The following is a 26,217-nucleotide window of genomic DNA, read 5'->3' as shown; positions in this document are numbered from 1 at the left end:
GACTTCAAAATCTTGTTGATTAGTGGTACCTAACATACTGTAGCACTTTCCCAGTTTTTGCGCTCGTACCATCTCCGATATGACGCAATGCCTGGATCCCATGTGGTGGAGTCACCACATGCATGTGTAATGCCATTTGCCGAGAATACAGGCTGTACTTCAGATTGTTCAGTTCCAGTGCGGCTGTCGAAGTACATATGGTTTGTTCTAATAGTTCTAACAGTTTCAGTGGGTGTGATGAAAACCTTGCACTGCTAGGGCTCTGAATATTCTGCGGTTTCTTTGGCCAAACTTCATTGGCAGTGTAAGCACTGGCTTTAGGACAATATGAATCAATATGCTGCTGCCTCGGAATCACTGATTATGAAGTAATCTTCCTTTTTATTCATTTTTTATCTGTAAATGGAATTGTTAATGAATATGCTACATTCGCTGACTCTATTCCATTCCTTGACTTTATATGATAATATTTCTATTTCATGATATTTCCATAATGTGCTTTCATCATGATGACAAGAATTTAGCACAGTATTGTGAATTGTAGTTCATACGTATGTCAATCTTGTGATTCATTGGTGCCACCCATCTGTGGAATTATGCCTCATACTCGTATGTCAATACTGTTATTCATTGGTGCCACCCAGCTGTGGAATTATGCATATAGAAAATCCATTCTAACATCTTTATCTGAACACCGAGGTGAAACTACTACCATGAAATAAGCAAAATGGAGGAGGTTATAGCTACAAAATGATTATATAGCTGAATGAGAGCATCACTCGCCACAAAAATAGCATTTCAGGAAGCTAGAATTGCCCAAAAGCATTACCATGTAGAACTTGGTAAGAGATAATGGTGCACTCAACGGCGGATCCAGGGGGACCAGCAGGGGCCACGGCTCCCCCCAACATGCAGAATATTTTTGAAGACCTAATAGGATTATATATGTAAAGAGTTATGTGGCTTCTTGTACATTCTTCTTTCGCACATCATGTTGGCAAACAGAAGTATATGCGTTGCTTGCAGAAGATCCTGCTGGAAACTATGGTGAAAAGTGACATACACACACACACACACACATCGTTTCTGGCTCCGCCGTTGGGTGCACGTGCACTGCCGACTGTCTTGGAAGTAGTAGTAAAGACTAAAGAGTAGGAAGCTGTAGGAATAAAGAAAGATGCACAAGGGAATGGCTCCGCCGTTGGGTGCACGTGCACTGTCGGCTGAACCTTTTTTATTTTGAAAAGAAACATAGAAACTTTATTCATTTGGGATAGCAAGTACATGGTTTATGAGGAGGGATATAATTTCACTCAAGGGCTCCTCAAACCAGTTCAAAGATGAAGAAAATCTAACTAACTTAGCAAGCGCATGTGCGACCCTATTTGCTTCTTCTATTATAATGCTCAAATTTAGTAACAGGAAGTCACATGCTAAAAAATAACAATCGTCAAACACTGCCATCGCTGTACTAGATGACCGTCCTCCATTGTTCATGGTTTCGATAACCTCCATGTTATCGAACATATAAATCACGCTGGGCAACCCGCCTATCTGAGGCCTCTCTCGTCCGCACACATGTTGGCCATCCGATTGACAGGCTCAATGATTTTTCACCATTGGATTTTACTGTTTGATGTAAAGTTTAACTTTTTTTTCTATGTGACCGCTACTGGACCCATATGATCCTTGGCCCACGAGGCAGCGAAGGGTTAAGCAACCCTCCCCCAGTCCGTGGCCAATATCGCTCGGGGTGAACAACCCTAGACTACCAGCGGTAGTTTCTCAAAAAAAGAAAAAAAAACAGCGGTAAAAAGGGCCCCTCCTGCCCACTCGCCCATGGCCTCTCGCACCTCGCCACCTCCCGTTGCCTACCGCATCTTCGCCCAGCTCCTTCTCCAGCCCCGTGCCGACCCACAGCAGCCATGGTGGCTGACCAAGAGGAGGAAACCCTCCTGTGCTGCTCCGCCTCCCAGCATGGGGATTGTTTCACACGGGCGGACGTTCCACGGACCCTAGCTTTCTTTCCCATGGATTCATAGCGCAGCACCCCTCCCCTTCTCCTCCATCCTCTCTCGTCAGCAGCCGTCCCCATATTCCACCTCCATCGTCTCTGTCCGACGCTGAGCAGCGGCTCACCCCACAGCCCCTTCTCCACCCATGACCAATGGTTGGGGAGGCGGGGTCTTTTCGCTGGGGTGGAGCAGGGGAGGCCCAGGAGGCCAGCGGTGGGGGAGCAGCGACGCCGGCCTGCTGGGATGGTGCAGCGAGGCGCCGTGGTTGTGGTTGGTTTATCCTCCTATCTCCAGATCCCGTCTTGCTCATCATTCTCCTCTCCCGATATCTTCCTCTTTTGTTTGTGTTCCTCCGATTTGCAAGGATTGTGGGAAGAAAAATATGTGTATGAGTTGTTTCTTCTTCGGTGAAAGTCTCTTTCATGCTGGTCTATTGATACCTTGTTGCTTTGTTCATGACTGACTCTGTTCCTGTCTTTCTTTTCCTTTATAATTTTGCAGGTGGTTGTTCTACCCTTTCTGTTTTATCAGTTTTGACCATGGTACCGAAATTACATCTGATCAATGGTGTCAACTGTAGCCAGTTACCATCTACGTTTTGTGAAAATTTATGTCATCTAGATTTTATTGCAGCAAGATGCATATGTAATAAGGACTTTGGTGTTTCAGAAGCATCACTATAATCCCGACTCACTCAGCTGGTGTATGGGGCGGTGGCTGGGACGTTGGCCCTCGGCACAAACTTGACGCCGAGTCTAGCTTAGGAGCTCCGGGAACAGTTCAATCGAGGGGAGCTCTAGGAATGACCCAAAACAAGGATGAGACGGCCAACTAGGTGCTCCACTCTTCCCTCTCTCCCTCTCTTGCTTCCTTCCTCACTCATATTTTACTTTGCTAATATATGGATTTTTAAACTTGATGTGTCTGACATAGAAGAGAGGAAGAATAAGTTTAGCTAAGAGTGGAAGAAGACCGAGGTGAAATTTCTGCAGTTAGATACCACAAGAGGAGGTGCAGATAGATGATGTAGTATTCAGGCGGCGAACCCAACATCCCAACCTTTTGTAAGGTCTGATTCTTCTGCAGACTTTGCTTGCAATGTGCAGCAGCCTAGCCAATTCATTACTGCTCATTCACATATTATGATGTATTATTAGCTGGTTAAATACTTGCTTCTGTGATGATAAACAAATGGTCGTAACATATTCTCTTTAGCTTTGCAGCTCATAGCATCCGCTTGATTCAGTGGCTTCGATTCGGCTGTATCAGAATTGATAAATATGGGTCCAAACATTATTCACAGTAATTTGGTTACTTAAATGCCTAGGGTTAGATGCATACTATTGCATGAACACAACAAGACAATTTTGTAAAGAAAACAGATCTGGCCTGAAGCCTATATGCTATTTAAGGAGTGATTTTTTGTGACCTCAGAAACCTGTAGTTGTTTCCTGCTCTCCAACATGCTTTGTCAAATTTGTGTATTTAAATCTTGAACAGCGGAACCATGTGAATGCAGATAAATTTGAATTGTTCATATTTTGCCAGCAGGTGCCTGTCATGGTTACTGTGACGGAGGCATATTTAAGAATGATGCTGATCCCTGAATGCCCTTGATGCTCGCCAAGGTAAAGTACCAAAAAAAGTATTTATCCTGTGTGAACAAGCCAACAGTTATGGGAATTTATCTTTGTTTCTCGATATATGCATACAATGATGTTCACTTAGGTAGTTTTGGAATAATAATCTTTCGTGGTTACTGGAAGGTAGAAATATGGGAGATAGCACACACGCATTGACATAGTAAATGTTTGAACCATACCGTTACCTAAAATCATTGCTTCACACTGACCCTTGATGCTGACAAGATGGAAACTATGAAATTAGATTTTTCTTAATTTTCTTATTATAGAGGTATATTTAATTTGGAGCCTCGATGATGTCTATATCCAATATGTATATCTACAAGTAGTGTTTTTTTGTGTGTGTATTATGATCCCCCGCCAGAACAAAAATAGTTTAAATTTACTGCTTTCGGCCATAACTCATTGAATGAATTTGTAAGCATCCGCAAACTGTTCACCAGTTAGAATTTCAAAGAGGGTTTTATATAGGCCCTATTTCCATTTTTATCTGTCCATGGCATCCTTGCATTAATATTGTATGACATTGTTTATTCATGTTCAGATGTTCTATTTAGTGCTAATGCTACATGTATGTGCTTATTAGGTCAGCATGGTGATTTGTTTAATGCTCGTATAGAGATGCTACTTTATTTTATGGTTCATCTTTTCCATCCATTTCTTAATAATCTCGATGATTTTTAATGAAATGGCACCATAATATGTTATGTGGTGGTAGGAAATATGGTTACATGGAATTCTGTATCTTCTTAGATAAAGAACTATTATCAAATAAAATCTACATGTGAATTTCCATATCTCTTGGTTATTTATATATGCATTGCATATTATTCCTAACCAATTTCTTACTATTACTTAGGGTGTGTTTGTTTGGGCTACAATTTCCATGGCTGCAGCTGAAGGAGCGGCTGTAGCTGGTGATGAAGAGAGGCACTTTGCATTTGCCCACAAGAAGTACAAAGAGGCTTCAAAGCATGGTAACATTGTTTATGAAAAGAATCCACAAGGGACTGATAACCTACTTCTTGGAGTTATCTACTGTAAGTTTATGACTTGGTGCTAGCTGAAGCTTCTATTTTCTACAAAACTGCTGTCAACAAAAGAACTCTAGAGGTCCAGGATTTTATCCTAAACTGCTATTATACTCACAAGAGGGAGCATTTTAATAACCAAAGAACTCTAGCCATGCTTTGTGATATACTACGTATATGTATGTTGTACTAGCAGTTCCTATTTTTTAACTATTGTGTGCCAGATAATTGAATTGGCAATGTCTGCATAAATATGATGTATTAAATTATGTTATGAGAGGGATTTGTTCATATTCAAAACTAAGGAAGTTGGATGAGCTTAAAGCACCTATTCACCAGTTAACTGAACTTTTCTAATTGTATTTTAAATCCACAAGAGGGCAAAATCGTTGTTCTTTCCCAGACCATCTAAATCAGATGGATGGGCTCCAAACTCCCTGTGCCATTTGTCACTTTTGTGTTTTAATTTTTACCCGAGTGCCTTTGGACATATGGTACTATGGAGAGGTGACATTAGCACAATTGATGGTTGCTTCTCCTCTCCTATCGACTACATCTCCTTCCTCTATATGTCAATATATCAACAAATCAAGAGATCTCTAATATCATTGTTTTATGGAGTTCACGGATTGTTTAAGATTTTTGCTGCCATGGAATTGTGAGTTTGTGACTATACATTCTTGTCCTATATGTGAAATTGAAGATATATTGTCTCTGTATGTGAATGTAAATATCCAGGTATGTAAGCGAGTCAACTTTTATTTACATATTTATCTATGAAATACATGCAAGCAAGTCACATCTTACAGACAATTGCTCCCTTATAGGTAAATCTGATGATTCATAAACTAACCGTTTGGAGATCTGTAGACAGTCAAGTGTATTGATAACTGGAGTTTAGAGCTCAAAATCCTTCTAACTTTTCTACTAATTGTATTTTCTTGACAGCTTTCAGAGAAGAACAAGTATTGTTAGTCATTCTCTGACATGTATAATACAATTCTGGAGATGTGAATGGATGTATTCATTTAGTAGAGTATTAGTAGATGATGATTTATTTTCTTTGCTGTCAACTGGTGTATATCCTGATATGTTTAGTCTGTTCCAAAATTAATTTGTAGAGTAGTCTGAACAATTGTACAGTCTCTCAGTGTATTAGTACTCTGTTTTTTTGGGCAGCCGGAAGAAATCAGTTTCTCATGACATGCGAAAATGAGTTTATTTACCTTCACTATTGCTTTTATTGGCTAACAAAGATGTTTGTGAAATAGTTAGTTAGGCATCACAGTGAAGCTTGGCAAAGGGACTTCTCGTGAGGCCTACAAGGCTGGAAGCACTGTATGTAAAGTGGTACACTGGTACCCTCTCATGGATACTCATTTGTCAACTAATACATGGCCATACTAGAGAAGCACACGTCTGACACCCACGAGGACCCTAACAGGTTCTAAATGTGTATGTGGCGATCTTTAAATACCCGGATGAGTATTCGGCATAAACAAAGTCATTGTCATTTTAACACAAGAAGCAAGCAGTGTCACATAGCCCAAATAGCTATTGTTTGTGTTAAGTAGCAAAATTCATTCATTAGTTATGGGGCATCAAGAAAAGCAAACACCAATGCGATGACACATACATGTTCCATATAACTATCTGGAAAGTAGTAAATCCTTTCACCTTGGCAAGGCACTGTGATCAAAAGCCTAGCTCAAGCCATAGCTTCTTGTATAATGCGCTGCTAGAACTCCCTGCACAAAGAATTCATTATGTGAACGAGGCAAACAATTCAAGGGGCCTTTCATCTTAATTTATAGTGGCAATTTTAATAGTTGATCAAGAGTTAATTTATAGCACCAATTTACAGTGGCCTCGCATCCACCACTCCCAGCGCAAAGCAGCAAACGCGACTCTGAGGCCAACTCCACCGCACGACCCTAAACGGACGTCCGTTTTGTTTGGATTTTGTCCGTTTGGGTAAGGCGACGGGGTCGTGTCCGGGCCTGTCCTGGGATGCGGTGGTCGTGCGCCTAGCGCGCGGACGCATCCCAGCCGTATCCTGTCCGCGTACATTTTTCTTTGCAAGTCCTTAACTTCTTTTCATCATTCATTTTCGGTACATGTAAGTGCATCTAGTGCCACCCCTAGTTGGTTTTGGAGTATTGACGACACACTTAGTTGAGGGACTAATGTGTTTGTGAAAATTGCAGGATAACACAGGTAGAAGTCCCTCATTGATTCGGTTTTCCTACCAGAGATGACCCCTAAAAATGTATGAAAACATTGATGTCAAAGGTGGTTTATGAAGATATTCTCATTGAAGACTATGACAAGAGTAGACATCGCATGAAGCCTATGGAGCTCGAAGACTTACATCTTTCGTAGTTCTTTTTCTTCTCTGTTGAGTCATAGGAACCACCGTACTGTTAAGTGGGGTCCAAGAGAACCAGTCAGAATGACTGAAGTGATGCTTAACCAAAACCTATGTCTTCGAGTGAAGACTATGAGAGCGAATCTTGTCCAGAGTCGGACAAGTTAGCTTTGCTTGTAGCCCAAGTAAAGTTGTCGTGTGTGTTTGAAATCTGACCGTTGGAACACGTGTCAGTTCCTTAGTGACCCAGGGTCATTTCGGACAAATCAGGTCGGGTTGCCTAGTGGCTATAAATAGCCCACCCCTACAACCATAAACGGTTCGCTGCTCAGAGTTAGTGTACGGCTTTTGTCATTTGAGAGCAACCCATCTCGAAGCCTTTGAGAGAGAATTCCTTGCGAGGATAAAGCCCTAACCACCCAGAGCCTAAGAGTGTTAGGCATCACTTAAGTCTTCTTGTCTGTGTGATCTGAAGACTTATTACACTTGAGGACTGTGAATCCTCCAGCCAGTTAGGCGTCGCGTTCTGAGCGTCCAAGAGACATTGTGGATCGCCGGTGAACGAAGTCTGTGAAGGTTTGGGAGTCTACCTTGAAGACTTACCAGAGTGATTGGGTGAGGTCTGTGTGACCTTATCTCAAGGGGAATACGGTGAGGACTGGGTGTCCAGGACTGTGTGTCCTCAGGTTTAAATACCTAGCCGCCCTAACCAGACGTACAGTTGTCACAGCAACTGGAACTGGTCCAACAAATCATTGTCTTCAACGAGTCACTTGTTTCATCCTTCCCTTCCCTTTACTTACTGTTGGTCCTTGTGAAGTCATTGTATGGTTGCACTATCTTTTGTCTTCACTGAGTAACTGCGTGTTCTGTTTGGCTTCATAATATCTTCCTACCTGATCCTTACTACCTAGCTGCTATTAGTCATTGTGCTTTCACTTTATTGAATACTTGACTATGGTTTACCTAGTGTAGTCTACCTTCCTCTGCATGGTAATAGGTTTATTTCTATCGTTTGTCTTTGAAACTTCCATGTTTTGAAGACTTTCATAAAAATCGCCTATTCACCCCCTCTCTAGTCGATATAACGCACTTTCAATTGGTATCAGAGCGAGGTACTCCCTTGTTCTGTGTGATTTTGGTTTAACCGCCTGGAGTTCTAGTTATGTCGACCACAGGAATGAAGACTGTGTCATGCCCCATCTTTGACGGTCACGAGTATCCCAAGTGGAAGGCCATGATGAAGAAGCGCCTCATGGCGATGAACAGCGAGCTGCGGACCGTCACTGAGATTGGTCTGACCGATCTGTGCAAGATGGCGGAAGCTGATGACATTCGCAAGTACACTCTTCTCAATCTCACGGCGAAGGACGTCATCTACTCCTGTCTGTCTCAAAATCAGTTCAGGAAAATCATGCATCTCGATCATGCGAAGCTTATCTGGGACCGTCTCTCTGAGGTCTATGAAGGTCATCGAACTCGTCATGATCCTTGGTTTGAGGACTTTAAGGAATCTCTCAAAGCGATGACATTCGAACCAGAATCATCATCTTCTGCATCATGCCTTATGGCAAAAGGTGCTAAGGTAACTGAATGCTATCTATTTGAATCCAGTGATGATGAATCTGGTGATGAATTTGGACCCAACTATGCAAAACTTGCTTCCCTTGCCATTAAACAATAGAAAGCTATGGAACATATTCAAAAACTGTTAGACAAAAGCGATGATCTGTTAGGCGCTGAAATGACTCGATCTGAGTCCTTAATTGAAGACATAAAAATCTTCAGTTAAGTATGAGGAACTTGAAAGTCGTCATGAAACGCTCTCAACAACTCATGAAAAGATTTCCTATGATTATCTTCAAAGGAAGCAAGATCTTGAGAAATTGAGAGCGGCACATGAAGATCTTCAAAAGGAAAACGAGTCACTTCATGCCGAACAGACCAGTTCCGCTCAGGAAGGATTCGAACCACCATGTCTTAAATGCATTGAGCGTGATAATGCTACTTCTGTTGCTGAAAGTTCTACTGCTGCTGCTATTGCAATATCTTCATCTGTTGATGTGGGAACTAACCCCTCTGCTGAGGATACCACTACTATTGCTGATGAGAATGCTAGGTTGAAGACATTGCTTGAAACAGGGATGTACAAAAGTCTCAAAGGGCATCAGACACTATGTGATGTCCTCGAAAGGCAGATCCTGAACCGAAACCCTAGGAAAGAGGGTGTTGGGTTCGTAAGGAAAATGAATGCTGATGGCTCTTACTGGAAACCTGAGCAGTACCCCAAAACCACATGGGTTGCTGCAAAGGAACCTTCAGTAGATCCATCCACTCTATCTGGTTTCACTTGCGCTAACCCCATCGTTATTGATGAATCCTTTGATGCAAACTATAAACTGTTTAAAAATCAGAATGGTGAAGTGTTTGCCAGGTATATTGGTACTAACTACAGGAATGGACCGACTATGAAGAAGATCTGGGTGCCCAAAAGGTGTTTGGAGAATCTTCCTGTGAATGTCATCATGACACCACAGGTGAAGAAGATAATTCCTAGACCACAGGCTTCATATGGTCCAAAGGCTTCATACAGACAGAGGACTCACCAGAGTCGCACTAACGCAAATGTTTTGCAGGGAAGCCATACTCAGGCCTATGAATATGAGCGTGGTTCATCAAACCGCCATGTTCATAAGACCAAGAACTATTCTGCTTATTCTTATGAGTACTATTATCCACATGCAAGACTTTTTTCTAGGGCTTCAAAGCCAAAGTTCTCAGATGCTGCACTTAGACTCATTGCTTCGAAGCCACCCCTGAAGATGTGGGTGGCTAAGAAAAACTTCACTCTCTTTTGCAGGGAAAGGTCTCCAGACGAAAACCAAAATTGTCTGACGCTATTGCTGGGGACCTTAAACATCTTGTAGGGCACAAGATCAAATGCCCAAATGGTCTTATTATGTACTTTGTTCCTAAGTCGCTTGCTACCTGCCCTATCAGTCCCAATCTCGATCTAAGCTTTCATAATCGACTGGTTTGTCAAATGTTTTTGCTTCACAACACTCTTCGTGAAGCCTATCCCCCTAACTGCACTGTAGGGTACGACACCAGCAGCTTCAGAATGGATTATTGATAGTGGGTGCACCAATCAGATGACTGGCAAGCGAAGTCTTCTCATGGACTCAACTTTACGTCCATCTGACAAAAGTCACATCACATTTGCTGACACTGGTAAAAGCAAGGTATTGGGTCTAGGTAGAGTTGCAATCTCAAAGGATCAACACATGGATAAAGTCATGCTTGTTGAATCCCTTGGCTTCAACTTAATGTCTGTCTCAATGCTTTGCGATTTAAACATGATTGTGATGTTTGGAAAATATCATTGCCTTGTTCTAATGGAATATGACAAGTCTCTAGTGTTTGAAGGGTATCGGAAAGATGATTTGTACGCGGTAGATTTCTTAGCAGGACCACAGCTTGCCGTATGTCTTCTAGCAAAAGCTTCAGAATGCTGGCTCTGGCATCGGAGGCTAGGGCATGCTGGCATGAGGAACCTGCACACCGTTGAAAAGAAGAAGCATGTCATAGGCATCGGGGGCATCAAGTTCAAGAAAGATCACTTATGCGGTGCCTGTGAAGCTGGAAAGATGACGAGGGCCAAGCATCCCTCGAAGACAATCATGACAACGACTCAACCCTTCGAACTGCTTCACATGGATCTTTTCGGTCCCACTCATTACTCAACTCTTACAACTGCTGCTTGTCTTTATGGCTTTGTCATTGTTGATCATTATTCTAGATACACTTGGGTGCATATAATCCTCTACAAGACTGAAGTGCAAGATGTCTTCAGACGCTTCGCCAATCGAGCAATGAACAACTATGGCGCCAAGATAAAGCACATCAGAAGTGACAATGGCACTGAATTCAAGAACACTGGCCTTGATACATATCTTGATACTTTGGGCATCACACATGCATTCTCAGCTCCGTACACGCCATAGCAGAATGGCGTCGTAGAACGCAAGAACAGAACACTCATTGAGATGGCCCGAACAATGCTTGATGAATACAAGACTCCAAGAAAATTCTAGCCTGAAGCCATTGATACTGCATGCCATACAATCAATCATGTTTATCTTCACAAGCTTCTGAACAAGACATCTTATGAGCTCCTTACTGGCAAGAAGCCAAATGTCAGTTACTTCAGAGTATTTGGCGCCAGGTGCTGGATCAAGGATCCACATCACACTTCAAAATTTGCACCGAAGGCACATCAGGGTTTTATGCTTGGATATGGAAAGGATTCACACTCCTATAGAGTCTTCAATCTCTTTCATTATAAAGTGGTTGAAACAGTGGATGTGCGGTTCGATGAGACTAATGGCTCACAAAGAGAGCACCTATCAAATGTGCTAGATGAAGTTCCATCCAGTGAATCAATCAAACTTATGGGAACTGGAGAAATCATACCCTCTGAAGCTCAACCTGAAGAGGAACTTATCATCTCCGCACCTGATCAACCTGAAGACAATGCTCAGCCTGAAGACAATCCCACTAACAATGACAATGATCAGCAAGAGCAAAATCTTCGCCCTGTACATCCTCGTGTTGCCAATGAAGTGCAGATTGAGAGAATAATTGATAGCATCAATGCACCTGGTCCGCTTACTCGTTCAAGGGCTACTCAGCTGGCAAATTTTTGTGGGAACTTTGCATTCGTCTCAATAACAGAACCCAAGAAAGTTGAAGAAGCCTTCATGGAACCGGAATGGATTCAAGCTATGCAAGAAGAGCTTCAACGGTTTGAGCTGAATAATGTATGGGAACTGGTTAAGCATCCTGATCCTCGGAAGCACAACATAATTGGCACCAAATGGATATACCGCAACAAGCAAGATGAGCATGGTCAAGTTGTCAGAAACAAAGCCCGTCTCGTTGCTCAAGGATATACTCAAGTTGAAGGCATTGACTTTGATGAAACATTTGCTCCTGTGGCTCGACTCGAAGCCATACGCATACTGCTGGCCTATGCAAATCATCATAACATACTTCTATATAAAATGGATGTGAAGAGTGCTTTCCTCAATGGAAAAATTGAGGAACAAGTGTATGTTGCACAACCGCCTGGCTTTGAAGATCCAAAACATCCTGACATGGTATACAAGCTCAACAAGGCACTGTATGGCCTCAAACAAGCCCCTCGGGCTTGGTATGACACACTCAAATACTTCCTGAAGAGCAAAGGCTTCAAACCTGGGTCCCTCGACCCCACTCTCTTCATGAAGACATATGATGGTGAACTGTTTGTGTGCCAAATATATGTGGATGACATAATCTTCGGCTGCACCAATCAGAAATACAGTGAAGAGTTTGGATATATGATGCAAGAGAAATATCAGATGTCCATGATGGGTGAGCTGAAGTTCTTCCTTAGTCTTCAAATACGACAGCAACGCAACAGCATCTTTATATCTCAAGAGAAGTATCTCAAAGATTGCCTGAAGAAGTTTGGTATGCAAGACTGCAAAGGCTTCACGACGCCAATGCCAACAAAACATCATCTAGGTCCCGACGACAATGGTAAAGAGTTCGATCAAAAGGTATACCGCTCCATGATTGGTTCTTTACTTTATCTATGTGCATCTAGGCCAGATATTATGCTTAGTGTTTGCATGTGTGCTCGATTCCAAGCGGCACCAAAGGAGTCGCACCACTTAGCTGTGAAGCGAATTCTTCAATATTTGGCTCACACCCCAACTCTAGGATTATGGTATCCAAAGGGCTCAGAGTTTGATCTGGTTGGATTCTCGGATGCTGATTATGCTGGTGACAAGGTGGATCGCAAGTCTACATCAGGCACATGTCATTTTCTGGGACGATCACTTGTATGTTGGTCTTCAAAGAAGCAGAACTGTGTATCTCTCTCCACTGCTGAATTTGAATACATTGCTGCTGGATCTTGCTGCGCTCAGCTTCTGTGGATGAAGCAAACACTCAAGGACTATGGCATTCATCTGAAGCAAGTGCCACTCTACTACGACAACGAAAGCGCCATCAAGATTGCCAAGAACCCAGTTCAGCACTCGAAGACAAAGCACATTGAAATTCGTCATCACTTTCTCAGAGATCATGTTGTGAAGGAAGATATTGATATCATACACGTCAACACTGAAGAGCAATTGATAGATTTCTTCACCAAGCCCTTGGATGAGAAGAGATTTTGCAAGTTACGGTGTGAGCTAAATATCTTGGAATCCTCAAATGTCCTGTGATCAGGCACACATCCAAACACTTATGCATATTGATGACTTAGATGTGCAACACCGAAGTAAGCATATCTTCAATCAATGAAGACATACATTCTAAGTGTGAATACATTAATGTGGAATTTGACTTCGGAGCGCCACGATAATTGTGCGCCGTGTCTGGGTCTAATACTTCCTATACGGTGGGTAACGCCACCACCAAAGGTTCTGTTTGAAGTGTTTCACTCATGGCGTTACATTTGCCATGTCTTCACATTTGGTTTGGCTTCAATCTCAACATGTTTTCATGGTTATCTTCACTATATATATATATATGTACATATATATATACTAGTGTTTTGTCCTCTACAGCATTCACTTATAGCTATGTCTTCTTGATTGAATCTTTTGAACTAAGTGAATGTGATCGGACCCTAAACCTCTCTATGCTTTCTATCTCAAACTCTATCTCTCCAAATCATATGAATTCTATTGAAACTGTCGAATGTCTTCTCTGCGTCCTTGTCAGCAGAAGATACAGAGACAAAAATTAAGTCCGTTTTCAATGCTCATTCCTTCACCTGAAACCCGGAGAAGTGGGAACGACCACCCGACAATCCAGGCGTGCGTGGGACGTGGAACAACCTCCGATATGCTGCATGATGACCACATGTTCCTCGGATGTGAATCGCCAGGGGCACCTATGTAATAACGTTGTGCCGCCCCTATCCCTATAAATACACGCCTCACCACAGTCATTATCTCTTCTTCCACTCTAGCACGAACCCTAGCGCCACCGCTAGCTCTCGACGATGCCGGCGATGAAGCGCTTCGCCGCCGCAACCTCTCCGACACCGTCTTCACGCCGACCGCGGACATCGTCCTCTCCGCCGTCGCCGTAGGTGTCTTCCGTCGCCAAGTTAGGGCACGGACGATCGAACTGCTCGGCCTCCTCTTCCACTCCGTCTAGCAGTTCCTCGTGTGGTAAATAAAACTTCCTTTTTACGGCCCCTTTGATCCTATAGCTTTGTCACTTTCTACCACAAGCAGTTTCTATTCACACAAGTTGGATCTCTTTCATAGTGCATCTCATAACATGCCTAGTATATTCACTTATGCTTCACAAAGTAGTTAGATTCCTCACTTGTACTGATCTCTGGATTCGTACAAATCTGGAACCAACTCCTTATCTATGAGTGAATGTCTTCGCATGATGAGGTAAATGTCTTCTAAACTGATTTATCTTCACAATCTTCTGAGAATGCATATGACCTCTTCCCCTTCCCTCGCACCTTAATGCTGTCATAGGTACATGTCCGTGGGAGAATCCCTTGGTTCTCATAGTTTGCATTCATTTGCAGAATTCTTACAACATCATATAAATTCTCCCGAAGCTAGTTCCTGTTTGTCCAGCAAGCGAAAACCTTTGAAGCCTTTGAACATATTGAAGCCTTTCAGTTTAAAGTTCATGGCTTCAGAGAAATCTGCAAGGAAGGGAGGCAGACAGCGTCGTGGCGGAACATCAAGAGATCTGCCTGATGACCTCTCAGAACTTTACAAGACAGATCCTGAAGAGGATTATAATCAGCGCAAGACCCGAATCCAGTGGATTCGAAGATATTGGGCAGAACAATGGTTCAAATACCGGTTTGTGACCCAGGAATATGCTGAGAAAAATGCCATCAAGCGACCTTGGGGAGACATCCTATACAAAAATCTTCAACCCAGGTCCAGAGATGAAGCCATTGAACAAGGTTTCTATCCTTGCATGGTCCGTGGGCCACAGCCTGCAGATGCACACCCATCATCACTACTATGGTGCCGTGACGACAATCTGTTCAAGCGCAACTTCCAGTTTGCCAAGAACTCAGCGAAGCAGAACAAGAAGTCTTTGGGATTAGACTTCAACCCTGGTCCCTCTGCTCCCCATGCTGACGGCACACGTGATGCAGAACCCAATGCCATCGGTCCGTTCTACAACCTGGATGGCCTCATTACTCACATTTCTGTTCTAGGTGCCAAAGTGGATCATTCTGATGATGATGCTGACACTGAAGTTAATATTTCAAGCAAATACCCGAGTTGAGAGATATAAAGTCTCCAACAAGTTCTATAGCTACAAGATGGAGGAGAATCGCTCAAGCAGTGAGCATGTGCTCAGATTGTCTGGGTACTACAATCGCTTGAATCAAGTGGGAGTTAATCTTCCAGATAAGATAGTGATTGAAAAAATTCTCTAGTCACCATCACCAAGTTAGTAGAACTTCGTGATGAACTATAGTATGCAAAGGATGACGAAAACGACTCCCGAGCTTTTCATGATGATGAAATCAATGAAGGTAGAAATCAAGAAAGAGCATCAAGTGTTGATGGTTGACAAGATCACTAGTTTCAAGAAAAGGGCAAAGAGAAAAGGGGGAATTTCAAGAAGAACAGCAAGCAAGTTGCTGCTCAAGTGAAGAAGCCCAGGTCTGGTCCTAAGCCTGAGACTAAGTGCTTCTACTGCAAAGGGACTGGTCACTGGAAGCAGAACTGTCCCAAGTATTTGGCGGATAAGAAGGATGGCAAAGTGAACAAAAGTATATTTGATATACATGTTATTGATGTGTACTTTACTAGTGTTTATAGCAACCCCTCAGTATTTGATACTGGATCAGTTGCTAAGAGTAGTAACTCGAAACAGGAGTTGCAGAATAAACAGAGACTAGTTAAGGGTGAAGTGACGATGTGTGTTGGAAGTAGTTCCAAGATTGATATGATCATCATCACACACTCCCCTATACTTTCGGGATTAGTGTTGAACCTAAATAAGTGTTATTTGGTTTTTGCGTTGAGCATGAATATGATTTGATCATGTTTATTGCAATACAGTTATTCATTAAAGTCAGAGAATAATTGTTGTTCTGTTTACATGAATAAAACCTTCGATGGTCATACACCCAATGAAACAAGTTCGTTGGATCTTGATCGTAGTGATACACATATTCATAATATTGAAACCAAAAGATGCAAAGTTAATAATGATAGTGCAACTTATTTGTGGCACTGCCATTTAAGTCATATTGGTGTAAAGCGCATGAAGAAACTCCATGCTGATGGGCTTTTGGAATCACTTGATTACGAATCACTTGATGCTTGCGGACCATGCCTTATGGGCAAGATGACTAAAACGCCATTCTCCGGAACAATAAAGCAAGCAAACAGATTTGTTGGAAATCATACATACTGATGTATGTGGTTCGATGAATATTAAGGCTTGCATCAGGTATCATTATTTTCTGACCTTCACAGATGATTTGAGCAGATATGGGGATATCTACTTGATGAAACATAAGTCTGAAACATTTGAACAGTTCAAAGAATTTCAGAGTGAAGTGGAAAATCATCGTGACAAGAAAATAAAAGTTTCTACGATATGATCGCAGAGGTAAAATATTTGAGTTACGAGTTTGGCCTTCAATTAAAACAATGTGAAATAGTTTCACTACTCACGCCACCTGGAACACCATAGTGTAATGGTGTGACCGAACGTCATAACCGTACTTTATTAGATATAGTGCGATCTATGATGTCTCTTACCGATCTACCACTATCGTTTTGGGGTTATGCATTAGAGACAACTGCATTCACGTTAAATAGGGCACCATCTAAATCCGTTGAGACAACACCGTGTGAATTATGGTTTGGCAAGAAACCTAAGCTGTCATTTCTTAAAGTTTGGAGTTGCGATGCTTATGTGAAAAAATTTCATCTCGATAAGCTCAAACTCAAATCAGAGAAATATGTCTTCATAGGATACCCAAAGGAGACAGTTGGGTACAGCTTCTATCACAGATCCGAAGGCAAGACATTCATTGCTAAGAATGGATCCTTTCTAGAGAAGGAGTTTCTCTCGAAAGAAGTGAGTGGGAGGAAAGTAGAAAACTTGATAAGGTAATTGTACCTTCTCCCTTATTGGAAATAGTTCATCACAGAAATCTGTTCCTGTGACTACTAGACCAATTAGTGAGGAAGCTAATGATGATGATCATGTAACTTCAGATCAAGTTACTACCGAATCTCGTAGGTAAACCAGAGTGAGATCCGCACCAGAGTGGTACGGTAATCCTATTCTGGAGGTCATGTTACTTGACCATGACGAACCTACGAACTATGAGGAAGCGATGATGAGCCCAGATTCTGCAAAATGGCTTGAGGCCATGAAATCTGAGATGGGATCCATGTATGAGAACAAAGTATGGACTTTGGTTGACTTGCCCGATGATCGGCAAGCCATAAAAAATAAATGGATCTTCAAGAGGAAGACGGACGCTGATAGTAGTGTTACTATCTACAAAGCTAGAATTGTCGCAAAAGGTTTTCGACAAGTTCAAGGTGTTGACTACGATGAGAGTTTCTCACTCGTATCTATGCTTAAATCTGTCCGAATCATGTTAGCAATTGCAGCATTTTATGAAATCTGGAAAATGGATAACAAAACTACAATCCTTAATGGATTTCTTAAAGAAGAGTTGTATATGATACAACCAGAAGTTTTTGTCAATCCTAAAGGTGTTAACAAAATGTGCAAGCTCCAGCGATCCATCTGTGGACTGGTGCAAGCATCTCGGAGTTGGAATATACGCTTTGATGAGTTGATCAAAGCATATAGTTTTATACAGACTTGCGGTGAAGCCTGTATTTACAAGAAAGTGAGTGGGAGCACTACAACATTTCTGATAAGTATATGTGAATGACATATTGTTGATCGGAAATAATGTAGAATTATTCTGTAAAGCATAAAGCAGTGTTTGAAAGGAGTTTTTCAAAGAAAGACTTCGGTGAAGCTTCTTACATATTGAGCTTCAAGATCTATAGAGATAGATCAAGACGCTTGATAAAAATTTTCAATGAGTACATACCTTGACAAGATTTTGAAGTAGTTCAAAATGGAGCAGTCAAAGAAAGAGTTCTTGCCTGTATTACAAGGTGTGAAGTTGAGTAAGACTCAAAGCCCGACCACGGCAGAAGATAGAAAGAGAATGAAAGTCATTCCCTATGCCTTGGCCATAGGTTCTATAAAGTATGTCATGTTGTGTACCAGATCTATTGTATACCCTGCACTGATTTGGCAAGGGAGTACAATAGTGATCTAGGAGTAGATCACTGGACAAGGTCAGAATTATCCTTAGTGAAATAAGGATATGTTTCTCGATTATGGACGTGACAAAAAGGTTCGCCGTAAAAGGTTACGTCGATGCAAGTTTTTGACACTGATCCAGATGATTCTAAGTCTCAATCTGGATACATATTGAAAGTGGGAGCAATTAGCTAGAGTAGCTCCGTGCAGAGCATTGTAGACATAGAATTTTGCAAAATACATACGGATCTGAATTTGGCAGGCCCGTTGACTAAATTTCTCTCACAAGCAAAACATGATCACTCTTTGGGTGTTAATCACATAGCGATGTGAACTAGATTATTGAATCTAGTAAACCCTTTGGGTGTTAGTCACATGGAGATGTGAACCAATCACATAAAGATGTGAACTATTGGTGTTAATCACATAGCGATGTGAACTAGGTTATTGACTCTAGTGCAAGTGGGAGACTGAAGGAAATATGCCGTAGAGGCAATAATAAAGTTATTATTTATTTCCTTATATCATGATAAATGTTTATTATTCATGCTAGAATTGTATTAACCGGAAACATAATACATGTGTGAATACATAGACAAACAGAGTGTCACTAGTATGCCTCTACTTGACTAGCTCGTTAATCAAAGATGGTTATGTTTCCTAAACATGGACAAAGAGTTGTTATTTGATTAACGGGATCACATCATTAGTTGAATGATCTGATTGACATGACCCATTCCATTAGCTTAGCACCCGATCGTTTAGTATGTTGCTATTGCTTTCTTCATGACTTATACATGTTCCTATGACTATGAGATTATGCAACTCCCGTTTGCCGGAGGAACACTTTGTGTGCTACCAAACGTCACAATGTAAGTGGGTGATTATAAAGGAGCTCTACAGGTGTCTCCAAAGGTACATGTTGGGTTGGCGTATTTCGAGATTAGGATTTGTCACTCTGAATGTCGGAGAGGTATCTCTGGGCCCTCTCGGTAATGCACATCACTTAAGCCTTGCAAGCATTGCAACTAATGAGTTAGTTGCGGGATGATGTATTACGGAACGAGTAAAGAGACTTGCCGGTAACGAGATTGAACTAGGTATTGGATACCGACGATCGAATCTCAGGCAAGTAACATACCGATGACAAAGGGAACAACGCATGTTGTTATGTGGTCTGACCGATAAAGATCTTCATAGAATATATAGGAGCCAATATGGGCATCCAGGTCCCGCTATTGGTTATTGACCGGAGACATGTCTCGGTCATGTCTACATCGTTCTCGAACCGTAGGGTCCGCACGCTTAAGGTTTCGATGACAGTTATATTATGAGTTTATGAGTTTTGATGTACCGAAGGAGTTTGGAGTCCCGGATGAGATCGGCGACATGACGAGGAGTCTCGAAATGGTCGAGACATAAAGATCGATATATTGGACGACTATATTCGGACATCGGAAAGGTTCCGAGTGACTCGTGTATTTTTCGGAGTACCGGGGAGTTACGGGAATACAGGGGGAGAAGTATTGGGCCTTATTGGGCCATACGGGAAAGAGAGAGGGGCTGCCTAGGGCAGGCCGCGCTCCCCCCCAAGGCCTAGTCCGAATTGGACTAGGGGGAGGGGCTGCGCCCCCTCCTTCCTTCCCTTCTCCCTTCCCCTTCCTTGTCTCCTACTCCTACTACATGGAAGGACTCCTAGTTGGACTAGGAAAGGGGGAATCCTACTCCCGGTGGGAGTAGGACTCCCCTAGGGCGCGCCATAGAGAGGGCCGGCCCTCCCCTCCTCCACTCCTTTATATACGGGGGCAGGGGGCACCCCATAGACACACAAGTTGATCTTCGTGATCATTCCTTAGCCGTGTGCGGTGCCCCCTCCACCATATTCCACCTCGGTCATATTGTAGCAGTGCTTAGGCGAAGCCCTGCGACGGTTGAACATCAAGATCGTCACCACGTCGTCGTGCTGACGGGACTCCTCCCCGAAGCTTTGCTGGATCGGAGCCCGGGGAGCGTCATCGAGCTGAACATGTGCCAAGAACTCGGAGGTACCGGAGTAACGGTGCTTGGATCGGTTGGACCGGGAAGACGTGCGAGTACTTCCTCTACGTTGCATCAACGCTTCCGCTTCGGTCTACGAGGGTACGTAGACAACACTCTCCCCTCTCGTTGCTATGCATCACCATGATCTTGTGTGTGCGTAGGAATTTTTTTGAAATTACTACGTTACCCAACACCCACCCCCTACAACCATAAACGGTTGGCTGCTCAGAGTTAGTGCACGGCTTTTGTCGTTTGAGAGCAACCCACCTCGAAGCCTTTGAGAGAGAATTCCTTGCGAGGATAAATCCCTAAACACCCAGAGCCAAAGAGTGTTAGGCATCACTTAAGTCTTCCTGTCTGTGTGATCTGAAGACTTATTACACTTGAGGACTGTGAATCCTCCAGCCGGTTAGGCGTCGCGTTCTGAGCATCCAAGATTCATTGTGGATCGCCGGTGAACGAAGTCTGTGAAGGTTTGGAAGTCTACCTTGAAGACTTACCAGAGTGATTGGGCGAGGACTGGGTGTCCTTAGCTCAAGGGGAATAAGGTGAAGACGAGGTCTTCTGAGTTGAATCTCAGCCTCCCTAACCAGACGTACAGTTGTCACAGCAACTGGAACTGGTCCAACAAATCATTGTCTTCAACGAGTCACTGGTTTCATCCTTCCCTTCCCTTTACTTACTGTTGATCCTTGTGAAGTCATTGTATGATTGCTTTATCTTTTGTCTTCACTGAGTGACTGCTTGTTCTGATTGGCTTCACAATATCTTCCTACCTGATCTTTAATGCCTAGCTGCTATTAGTCATTGTGCTTTCACTCCATTGAATACTTGACTATGGTTTGCCTAGTGTAGTCTACCTTCTGCTGCATGGTAATAGGTTTATTTCTATCGTTTGTTTTCAAAACTTTCATGTTTTGAAGACTTTCATAAAAATCGCCTATTCACCACCCCCCCTCTAGTCGATCACTAGCACTTTCAGGGGTACTCACCACGTCATCTCCCGATCTGTTAGATTGGGCCGAGGACCCCCATGGTCGTATACTCATGGGCCAGTTCGGACAGCTGCCGCATACAAGGAAGATTCCACAAGACTTGGCGATCAAGACAAGGACTCCTCCCCATCGGCGTATTCGTCTAGGACTCTTGTTATCCTAGGCCTCTAGTGCATTATATAAACCGAGGCCAGGCTAGTCGATAGACAATATACATAGAATCATACCATAGGCTAGCTTCTAGGGTTTAGCCTCTCTGATCTCGTGGTAGATCTACTCTTGTACTACCCATATCATCAATATTAATCAAGCATGACGTAGGGTTTCACATCCATCAAGAGGGCCCGAACCTGGGTAAAACATCATGTTCCCTGCCTTCTGTTACCATCCGCCTTAGATGCACAGTTCAGGACCCCCTATCCGAGATCCGCCGGTTTTGACACCGACAGGATGACCTAAGGTTTATCAATCTGTAGGAGGCGTACGATGAAGATGGTCTCTATCAAGCAACCCTGCAACCAAATAACAAAGAGTCTCTTGTGTCCCCAACACACCCAATACAATGGTAAATTGTATAGGTGCACTAGTTCGGCGAAGAGATGGTGAAAGAAGTGGTATATGGATAGTAGATAAAGGTATTTGTAATATGAAATAATAAAAACAGCAAGGTAACAAGTGATAAAAGTGAGCGTAAATGGTATTGCAATGATAGGAAATAGGGCCTTGGGTTCATACTTTCGCTAGTGTAAGTTCCCTCAACAATACTAACATAATTGGATCACATAACTATCCCTCAACATGCAACAAAGAGTCACTCCAAAGTCACTAATAGCGGAGAACGAACGAAGAGATTATGGTAGGGTACGAAACCACCTCAAAGTTATTCTTTCCAATCAATCCGTTGGGCTATTCCTATAACTGTCACAAATAGCCCTAGAGTTCGTACTAGAATAACACCTTAAGATACAAATCAACCAAAACCCTAATGTCACCTAGATACTCCAATGTCACCTCAAGTATCCGTGGGTATGATTATACGATATGCGTCACACAATCTCAGATTCATCTATTCAACCAACACAAAGGACCTCAAAGAGTGCCCCAAAGTTTCTACCGGAGAATCACGACGAAAACGTGTGCCAACCCCTATGCATAGGTTCATGGGCGGAACCCGCAAGTTGATCACCAAAACATACATCAAGTGAATCACGTGGCATCCCATTGTCACCACAGATACGCATGGCAAGACATACATCAAGTGTTGTCAAATCTTTAAAGACTCAATCCGATAAGATAACTCCAAAGGGGAAACTCAATTCATTACAAGAGATTAGAGAGGCAGGAGAAACATAAGATCCAACTATAATAGCAAAGCTTGCGATACATCAAGATCGTGCCAAATAAAGAACACGAGAGAGAGAGAGAGAGAGAGAGAGAGAGAGAGAGATCAAACACATACTAGCTACTGGTACATACCCTCAGCCCCGAGGGAGAACTACTCCCTCCTCGTCATGGAGAGCACCAGGATGATGAAGATGGCCACCGGAGAAGGATTGCCCCCTCCGGCAGGGTGCCGAAACAGTTCTAGATTGGCTTTTGGTGGCTACGGAGGCTTCTGGCGGCGTAACTCCCGATCTTTTTTGCTCCCGGATGTTTTTAGGGTATATGAAGATATATAGGCGGAAGAAGTACGTCAGGGGGGCCACGAGGGGCTCACGAGGGTGGAGGGCGCGCCCAGGGGGGTGGGCGCACCCCCTGCCTCGTAGCCTCCTCGTAGAGCCCACGACATGCACTCCAAGTCTTCTGGGCTTCTTTCCTTCCAAAAATGAGTTCCGTGAAGTTTCAGGTCAATTGGGCTCCGTTTGATTTTCCTTTTCTTCGAAACCCTAAAACAAGGTAAAAACAGAAACTGGCACTGGGCTCTGGGTTAATAGGTTAGTCCCAAAAATGATATAAAAGTGTATAATAAAGCCCATAAACATTCAAAATAGTAGATAATATAGCATGGAGCAATCAAAAATTATAGATACGTTGGAGACGTATCAGCATCCCCAAGCTTAATTCCTGCTCGTCCTCGAGTAGGTAAATGATAAAAACAGAATTTTTGATGTGGAATGCTAGTTGGCATAATTTCAATGTAATTCTTCTTAATTGTGGTATGAATATTCAGATCTGAAAGATTCAAGACAAAAGTTCATATTGACATAAAAATGATAATACTTCAAGCATACTAACTAAGCAATTATGTCTTCTGAAAATAACATGGCCAAAGAAAGTTCATCCCTACAAAATCATATAGTTTAGTCATGTTTCATTTTCGTCACACAAGAATGCTCTCATCATGCACAACCCCGATGACAAGCCAAGCAATTGTTTAATACTTTAGTAATCTCAAACCTATAAACTTTCACGCAATATATGAGCGTGAGCCATGGACATAGCACTATGGGTGGAATAGAATATAATGAGGGGGTTATGTGGAGAAGACAAAAAAGGAGAATGTCTCACATCAACAAGGCTAATCAATGGGCTATGGAGATGCCCACCGATTGATGTTAATGCAAGGAGTAGGGATTGCCATGCAACGGATGCACTAGAGCTATAAATGTATGAAAGCTCAACAAAAGAAACTAGTGGGTGTGCATCCAACTTGCTTGCTCACGAAGACCTAGGGCACTTGAGGAGGCCCATTGTTGGAATATACAAGCCAAGTTCTATAATGAAAAATTCCCACTAGTATATGAAAGTGATAACATGAGAGACTCTCTACTATGAAGATCATGGTGCTACTTTGAAGCACAAGTGTGGTAAAAGGATAGTAACATTGTCCCTTCTCTCTTTTTCTCTCATTTTTTGGGGCATTTTCTTTTTTTATGGCCTCTCCTTTTTTTTGGGGGGGGGGCTTCTCTTTTTTTATGGCCTTTCTCTTTTTTTATTCCTCACTTGGGACAATGCTCTAATAATGATGATCATCACACTTCTATTTTTTTACAACTCAATGATTACAACTCGATACTAGAACAAAGATGACTCTATATGAATGCCTCTGGCGGTGTACCGGGATATGCAATGATGCATGAGTGACATGTATGAAAGAATTATGAACGGTGGCTTTGCCATAAATACTGTGTCAACTACATGATCATGCTAAGCAATATGCCAATGATGATGCGTGTCATAATAAACGGAATGGTGGAAAGTTGCATGGCAATATATATCGGAATGGCTATGGAAATGCCATAATAGGTAGGTATGGTGGCTGTTTTGAGGAAGTTATAAGGAGGTTTATGTGTGAAAGAGCGGATCATATCACGGGGTTTGGATGCACTGGCGAAGTTTGCACCAACTCTCAATGTGAGAAAGGGCAATGCACGGTACCGAAGAGGCTAGCAAGGATGGAAGGGTGAGAGTGCGTATAATCCATGGACTCAACATTAGTCATAAAGAACTCACATACTTATTGCAAAAATCTACAAGTCATCAAAAACTTCGGCACTAAGTGCATGCTCCTAGGGGGATAGATTGGTAGGAAAAGACCATCGCTCGTCCCCGACCGCCACTCATAAGGAGGACAATCAAATAACACCTCATGTTTCAAATTTGTTACATAACATTTACCATACGTGCATGCTACGGGACTTGCAAACTTCAACACAAGCACTTCTCAAATTCACAACTACTCAACTAGCACGACTTTGATATTATTACCTCCATATCTCAAAACAATCATCAAGCATCAAACTTCTCTTAGTATTCAATACACTCATAAGAAAGTTTTTACTACTCTTGAATACCTAACATATTAGGATTAAGCACATTACCATGCTATTTAAGACTCTCAAAATAATATAAGTGAAGCATGAGACTTCATCTATTTCTAAAAAATAAAACCACCACCGTGCTCTAAAAGATATAAGTGAAGTACTAGAGCAAACAACAAACTACTCCGAAAGATATAAGTGAAGATCAATGAGTAGTCGAATAATTATGCAACTATATGAAGACTCTCTAACATTTAAGAATTTAAGATCTTGGTATTTTATTCAAACAGCAAACAAAGCAAAATAAAATGACATTCTAAGAATGGCAAACATCATGTGAAGAAGCAAAAACTTAGGATCAACCGAAACTAACCGATAGTTGTTCAAGAAGAAAGGTGGGATGCCAACCGGGGCATCCCCAAGCTTAGATGCTTGAGACTTCTTGAAATATTATATTGGGATGACTTGGGCATCCCCAAGCTTGAGCTTTTGTGTCTCCTTAATTCCTCTCATATCACGGTCTCCCTAAATCTCAAAAGCTTCATCCACACAAAACTCAACAAGGACTCGTGAGATAAGTTAGTATAAACCATTGCCAAAACCTTATCATACTCTACTGTAGAAAATCACTAAAATTATTATTCAACATTGCATACTAAATGCCTCTGCATATTTAATAGTCTTATCCTCAAATAGAATCATTAAAGAAGCAAACATATGCAAACAATGCAAACATAACAGCAATCTGCCTAAACAGGACAGTCTGTAAAGAATGCAGCAACATCCATACTTCCCTAGCTCCAAAAATTATGAAAGAAAATTCCCACTGTAGTAAATTTATCAGATCTTAATATTCAAAAGGTTTCAACATTTTATCACATTCTGACTTTTCTAGGGAATTATTGCAACAGCGGTAAACTTTCCGTTTTCAAACAGCAACATGTGGACTTCTAAAATAGGCATAGTAAAGGCTACCAATGCCACTTTTATTGAAATA

General features: G+C 42.2%; 1 long non-coding RNA gene across 4 annotated transcripts; it reads left to right on the top strand.

Annotated features, from left to right (window-relative positions):
- Nucleotides 1–1,748: 1,748 nt before the first annotated feature.
- On the top strand, nucleotides 1,749–5,894 carry LOC123154044 (uncharacterized). Of its 4 annotated transcripts, XR_006476630.1 has the most exons (6): nucleotides 1,749–2,285; nucleotides 2,517–2,557; nucleotides 2,685–2,850; nucleotides 2,952–3,084; nucleotides 3,567–3,643; nucleotides 4,518–5,894. It is a non-coding gene; the product is annotated as an uncharacterized lncRNA (long non-coding RNA). The 4 variants fall into 4 exon arrangements; XR_006476627.1 differs by having other exon boundaries at nucleotides 1,749–2,850; XR_006476628.1 differs by having other exon boundaries at nucleotides 1,749–2,850; nucleotides 3,564–3,643.
- Nucleotides 5,895–26,217: the final 20,323 nt, after the last annotated feature.

Source organism: Triticum aestivum, chromosome 7A (genome assembly GCF_018294505.1).
Source record: "Triticum aestivum cultivar Chinese Spring chromosome 7A, IWGSC CS RefSeq v2.1, whole genome shotgun sequence".
Lineage (NCBI taxonomy): Eukaryota > Viridiplantae > Streptophyta > Magnoliopsida > Poales > Poaceae > Triticum > Triticum aestivum.
Note: the sequence above shows the minus strand (reverse complement) of the source record. Positions and strands in the feature narration are given on the sequence as shown.